The sequence below is a fragment of the Gracilinanus agilis genome, chromosome 3 (assembly GCF_016433145.1).
Source record: "Gracilinanus agilis isolate LMUSP501 chromosome 3, AgileGrace, whole genome shotgun sequence".
Classification (NCBI taxonomy): domain Eukaryota; kingdom Metazoa; phylum Chordata; class Mammalia; order Didelphimorphia; family Didelphidae; genus Gracilinanus; species Gracilinanus agilis.
This window is the reverse complement of record NC_058132.1, coordinates 444,251,909-444,258,593: the sequence shown is the minus strand read 5'-3', so window position 1 is coordinate 444,258,593 and position 6,685 is coordinate 444,251,909.

Sequence of the window (6,685 nt, the reverse complement as noted above, 5' to 3'; positions counted from 1 at the left end):
ATATGGAAGGTAATAACTGCTATTAACTGATGGAACAAGATAAAGGAAAATGCATTTTTTCTTCTTGATCTTTTTCAGAAAAAAATTTCACTTTTCTATTTTCATTGTCTGCAATCCACCAAATTGGATAAAGCATAGCAAGCAATCTCTAGGCTCTTCTTTCATTATAAGTCTCTTGGGTTTAGTTGTGGTAATAATAGCAATATTAATGATTGATTAATGACATTTCTGTAGACTTTAAGGTTTATGAATCATGTGTATAAAGTTATACATATGATCTCATTTGACCTCTCACAGCAACCCTGTTAAGGCAGGTACTTTTTTTTGGGTCTATATATGTGACTTTATCAGTATGTGAAACTTCCCCATGTAGATATTCTGCCCACAGATGTAGATTTGCAAATCTGTAACTTTAAGAGTCACCTTGAGGTAAAGTGACTTATCTTACAGTTATACAATATATATCAGAACCCAGGTCTTCCTGACTCTGAGGCAAGCCCTCATTCACTATAGACAGTCTATCAAAGTTTTACTACAACATAATGCTCCATTAGAGAAAGTCTAGGATGAAGCTCTTTTGGTTATCTCCTATTTGCATCAGTTTCCTCATATGCAAAAAAATAGGCATGATAATAGCACCTATGTCACATAGTTGTATCAAAAGAGATATGTAAAAATAATAGTTACCATTTAAGTGCTTCACAATTAAAATCTCATTTAATTTTCATAGTAGTCCTAGGATGTAGATGCTATTATTTCCCCCATTTTACTGTTGAGGAAACAGACACACTGGAGTTAATAATAATAATAATGATAATAATAAATAATACTTATTAAGTGATTATTTGTGCCAGGTATAGAACTAAGCACCTCACAAATCTTATTTCATATAACCCTCACAACAGTCCTTCGATGTAGGTGCTATTATGATCCCTGTTTACAGATGAAGAAATTAAGACAGACAGAGGTTAATAATAATAATTATAATAATAAATAAATATAGTGAACATTTATTTTTTTATTTTTTTAAATTTTATTTTTTAGATAATTTTTTCCATGGTTCCATGATTCATATTCTTACTCTCCCCTCCCCCACATTGCTTTCTCCACCCCTTCACCCCTGCAACTGCCACATGTTTCTACTGGTTTCTTTATGTGTCATCAATCAAGGCCTATTTCTATATTATTGATAATTGTTCTAGGGTGATTGTTTAGAGTCTACATCGCAAATCATGTCTGCATCAACCCATGTGTTCAAGCAGTTGTTTTTCTTCTGTGTTTCCACTCCTGTAGTTCTTCCTTTGAATGTGGGTAGTGTTGTTTTCCATAAATCCCTCAGAATTGTCCTGGGTCATTGCATTGCTGCTAGTACAGAAGTCCATTACATTCGATTTTACCATAGTATATCAGTCTCTGTATATAATGTTCTCCTGGTTCTTCTGCTCCTTTCACTCTGCATCAATTCCTAGAGGTCTTTCCAGTTCACATGGAATTCCACCAGTTTATTATTCTTTTGAGCACAATAGTACTCCATCACCAGCATATACCACAATTTGTTCAGCCATTCCCCAATTGAAGGGCATCCCCTCATTTTCCAGTTTTTTTTTTGCCACCACAAAGAGCGCAGCTATAATGTTTTTGTACAAGTCTTTTCCCCTATGATCTCTTTGGGGTACAAACCCAGCAATGGTATGGCTGGATCAAAGGGCAGGCATTCTTTTAGAGCTCTTTGGGCATAGTTCCAAATTGCCATCCAGAATGGTTGGATCAGTTCACAACTCCACGAGAAATGCATTAATGTCCCAATTTTGCCACATCCCCTCCAACATTCATTACTCTCCCCTTCTTCTTTTTTTTTTAGAAAAGTTAACATGGTTACATGATTCATGCTCTTACTTTCCCCTTCACCCCACAACCTCCCCTCTCCACCATAGCCACTGATTTTAACATGTGTTATCAATCAAGACCTATTTCCAAATTGTTGATAGTTGCATTGGTGTTGTTATTAGTAAAAATGATGAAGGCCGAGATTAAAAGGGAGAATAGTATTTTAATAAAAGCCATGCTGATAGAGATAAATCAACCACGTGCCTGTAAGAATCCTATTCAAAAATTGCCTCAGCCATTTTACCTTTTCATATCTTCGCGCACTCAGGTAACTAAAGAGACTGCCCCTCCTAGCTCCAGAAGTCTTATCCCCTCTCTTACATCATCATGCCTCCTGCCTACCATGAGGAATCATGGGAAATGTAGTTTTCCCTAAAATGTCCACAGGAAGTTTGTCATATAATCTACATACCTTAATGCTCAAATGAGCCCTAAATACCTCTAAATAGAACCCCAAGTGATTTTAACTAACACAGTGTGGTAGCTTTGAGTCTACATCCCCAGTCATGTCTGCCTCAACCCATGTGTTCAAACAATTGCTTTTCTTCTGTGTTTCCACTTCTGCAGTTCTTCCTCTGAATGTGGATAGTGTTCTTTTCCATAAATCCCTCAGAATTTTCCTGGGTCTTTGCATTCCTGCCAGTAGAGAAGTCCATTACATTCGATTTTACCATAGTATATCAGTCTCTGTGTACAGTGTTCTGGCTCTGCTCCTTTCACTCTGCATCAATTCCTGGAGGTCTTTCCAGTTCACATGGAATTCCTCCACTTTATTATTCCTTTGAACACAATAGTATTCCATCACCAGCATATACCACAATTTGTTCAGCCATTCCCCAATTGGAGGGCATCCCCTCATTTTCCAGTTTTTTGCCACCACAAAAAACACCGCTATAAATATTTTTGTACAAGTCTGTTTATCTATGATCTCTTTGGGGTACAAACCCAACAATGACATGGCTGGATCAAAGGACAAGCATTCTTTTATAGCCCTTTGAGCATAGTTCCAAATTGCCAGCCAGAATGGTTGGATCAGTTCACAACTCCACGAGCAATGCATTAATGTCCCAATTTTGCCACATCCCCTCCAGCATTCATTATTCTCCCCTTCTGTCATTTTAGCCAATTTGCTGGGTGTGAGGTGATATCTCAGAGTTGTTTTGATTTGCATTTCTCTAATTATTAGAGATTTAGAACGCTTTCTCATGTGCTTATTGATAGTTTTGATTTTCTTTATGTGAGAATTGCATATTTATTTCCCTTGCCCTTTTATTGATTGGGGAATGACTTGATTTTTTTGTGCAATTGGTTTAGCTCCTTGTATATTTGAGTAATTAGACTTTTGTCAGAGTATTTTGGTTACAAAGATTTTTTCCCAGTTTGTTGTTTACCTTCTGATTTTGGTTGCATTGTATTTGTTTGTACAAAACCTTTTTAATTTAATTTAATCAAAATTATTTATTTTACATTTTGTAATTTTTTCTAACTCTTGCTTAGTTTTAAAATCTTTTCTTTCCCAGAGATCTGACAAGTATACTATTCTGTGTTCACCTAATTTACTTATAGTTTCCTTCTTTATATTCAAGTCTTTCACCCATTCTGAATTTATCTTGGTGTAGGGTGAGAGATGTTGATCTAAACCTAATCTCTCTCATATCGTTTTCCAATTTTCCCAACAGTTTTTGTCAAATAGTGGATTTTTGTCCCAAAAGTTGGGCTCTTTGGGTTTATCATACGCTGTCTTGCTGACATCACTTACCTCAAGTCTATTCCACTGATCCTCCCTTCTGTCTCTTGGCCAGTACTATATGGTTTTGATGACCACTGCTTTATAGTATAGTTTAATATCTGGTACTGCTAGGACATCTTCCTTCATGTTTTTTTTCATTATTTCCCTTGATATTCTTGATCTTTTCTTCTTCCAAATGAACTTTGTTACAGTTTTTTCTAATGCAGTAAAAAAGTTTCTTGGTAGTTTGATAGCTATTGCCCTAAATAAGTAAATTAATTTGGGTAGAATTGTCATTTTTATTATGTGAGCTCCCCCTACCCATCAGCAATAAATGTTTTTTCAATTGTTTAGATATGGTTTTAATTGTTTGGAAAGTGTTTTGTAGTTGTGTTCATATAATTCCTTTGTTTGTTTTGGTAGATAGATTCCTAAGTATTTTATATTGTCTAAGGTGATTTTTAAAAAAATTTTTTTAAAACCCTTACTTACAATATTGTGTATTGGCTCCAAAGCAGAAGAATGGTGAGGGCTAGGCAATGGGGGTCAAGTGACTCGCCCAGGGTCACACAGCTGAGAAGTGTCTGCGGCCAGATTTGAACCTAGGACCTCCTGTCTCTAGGCCTGGCTCTCTATCTACTGAGCTACCCAGCTGCCCCCTATCTAAGGTGATTTTAAAGGATATTTCTTTTTTTAACTCTTGCTGTTGTTATGTGTTGGAAATATATAGAAATGCTGATGATTTATATGCATTTATTTTGTATTCTGCAACTTTGCTGATGTTGTTGATTATTTCCACTAGCTTTTTTAGTTGATGCTCTAGGATTTTTTTAAGTAGACCATCATATCATCTGCAAAGAGTGATAGCTTAGTCTCTTCATTGCCTATTCTAATACCTTCGATTTGTTTTTCTTCTCCAATTGCTACTGCTAGTGTTTCTAGCACAATGTTAAATAATAGAGGTGATAATGGGCATCCTCGTTTCACTCCTGATCTTATTGGAAGGGTTCTAATTCATCCCCATTGCATGTGATGCTTTTTGATGGTTTTAGATATATACTGTTAATTATTTTTAGGAAAGGTCCTTTTGTTCCTATACTTTCTAGTGTTTTCAATAGGAATGGATGTTGTATTTTGTCAAATACTTTTTGTCAAAAGGTTTTTTCAGCATCTATTGAGATAATCATGTGGTTTTTTTTGGTTTGCTTGTTGATATGGTCAATTATGTGGATGGTTTTCCTAATGTTGAACCATCCTTGCATTCCTGGTATAAATCCCACCTGATCATGATGGATAACCCTCACTTCCTGAAGTTTTTTTGCTAGTGTTCTATTTAAGATTTTTGCATCTATGTTCATTAGGGAGATTGGTCTGTAGTTCTCTTTCTCTGTTTTTGATCTACCTGGCTTTGGAATTAGTACCATGTTAGTGTCATAAAAGGAATTTGGTAGAACTCCTTCTTTGCTCATTATGTCAAATAATTTGTATAGTATTGGGATTAGTTGTTCTTTGAATGCTTGATAGAATTCACTTGTGAATTCATCAGGCCCTGGTGATTTTTTCTTAGAGAGTTCTTGAATGGCTTGTTCAATTTCTTTTTCTGATATGGGATTATTTAAGTATTCTATTTCTTCTACTGTTAATCTAGGCAATTTATATTTTTGTAAATATTCATCCATCTCACCTAAATCGCTATATTTATTGCCATATAACTGGGCAAAATAGTTTTTAATGATTGCCTTTATTTCCTTTTCATTAGAGGTGAGGTCTCCCTTTTCATCTTTGATACTGATGATTTGGTTTTCTTCTTTCCTTTTTTAAAATTAGATTGATCAGTACTGTGTCAATTTTGTTTCTTTTTCAAAGTACCAGCTTCTAGTCTTATTTATTAATTCAATAGTTCTTTTACTTTAAATTTTATTGATTTCTCCTTTAATTTTTGTAATCTCTAATTTGGTCTTTAACTGGGAATTTTAAATTTGTTCCCTTTCTAGTTTTTTGATTTGCATGCCCAGTTCATTGATCTTTGCCCTCTCTAATTTGTTAATACATGCACTCAAGGATATAAATTTCCCCCTTAGTACTGCGTTAGCTGCATCCCACAGAGTTTGGCAGGATGTCTCATCACTGTCATTCTCCTCAATGAAATTATTGTTTCTATGATTTGTTCTTTAACTAACTGGTTTTGGAGAATCATATTATTCAATTTCACAAAATTCACAAAATGAAACATTATAACATCAGGGAAAAAGAACTATCAGCAATGTTTCAGTTTCAATTTAGGAATAAGTTGTGGGACATTCATTCATGCATTCAATAATAATTTAGTAATAATTTGTAAAGCACAAAACATATTATGTGGCTATGCCTGGTTTCCTCAGTCTTGCTGGATTTGCCATGGGATGCTCCCTCTAAATCTTCTAAGTCCTTGGGCAATAAAGTACATTTGTAGATGAGGTCCTTGGCAAGCTGGAGTCCCATACATTAGAAATGTCCCAGAGGCTATATAGATTTATTGGATGGGGCTCATTTGAGTGCCTAAATTCCTAATGCTGCCTAAGAAACTTTGGGTTTAGCTCTATCCTCAAACCTAAAGATCAATATATTATTTTTCCACTAACAAGAAAGGGAATCTGTCCACAGTTTTATTCATTCAGGCAATACAACAATTAAAACAATTTTTTTAAAAGTCCACTGGATCAATTGTGGACTATGTACAAGATGCTTGAAGATATGAAGGATAAAATGATCAAAGGGCAGAAGTTCCCTCTTCCCACAAAACTTATGATCTAGTTCAGATTTCCTGAAGAGGCTAGTAATTAGGGGTATGCTGGAGGCAACTGGCTTGTGAGCAGACTATTGTTAAACTTTCAGCGTGAGCATTTAATACCTCAGAAACCTGCAGTGTCTCCAAATTGAGATTTGATTTATTGTTTTGTTGATTGCCTAAAATTAATTATTAGTGATACAGATTATACTTAAATGTTTGTGTACATACTTAAAAAATTTACAGCACTCTCCTTTACTGCTTTATAAACATTGTGGAACCCCAGCAGAAGTGCAGTGGAA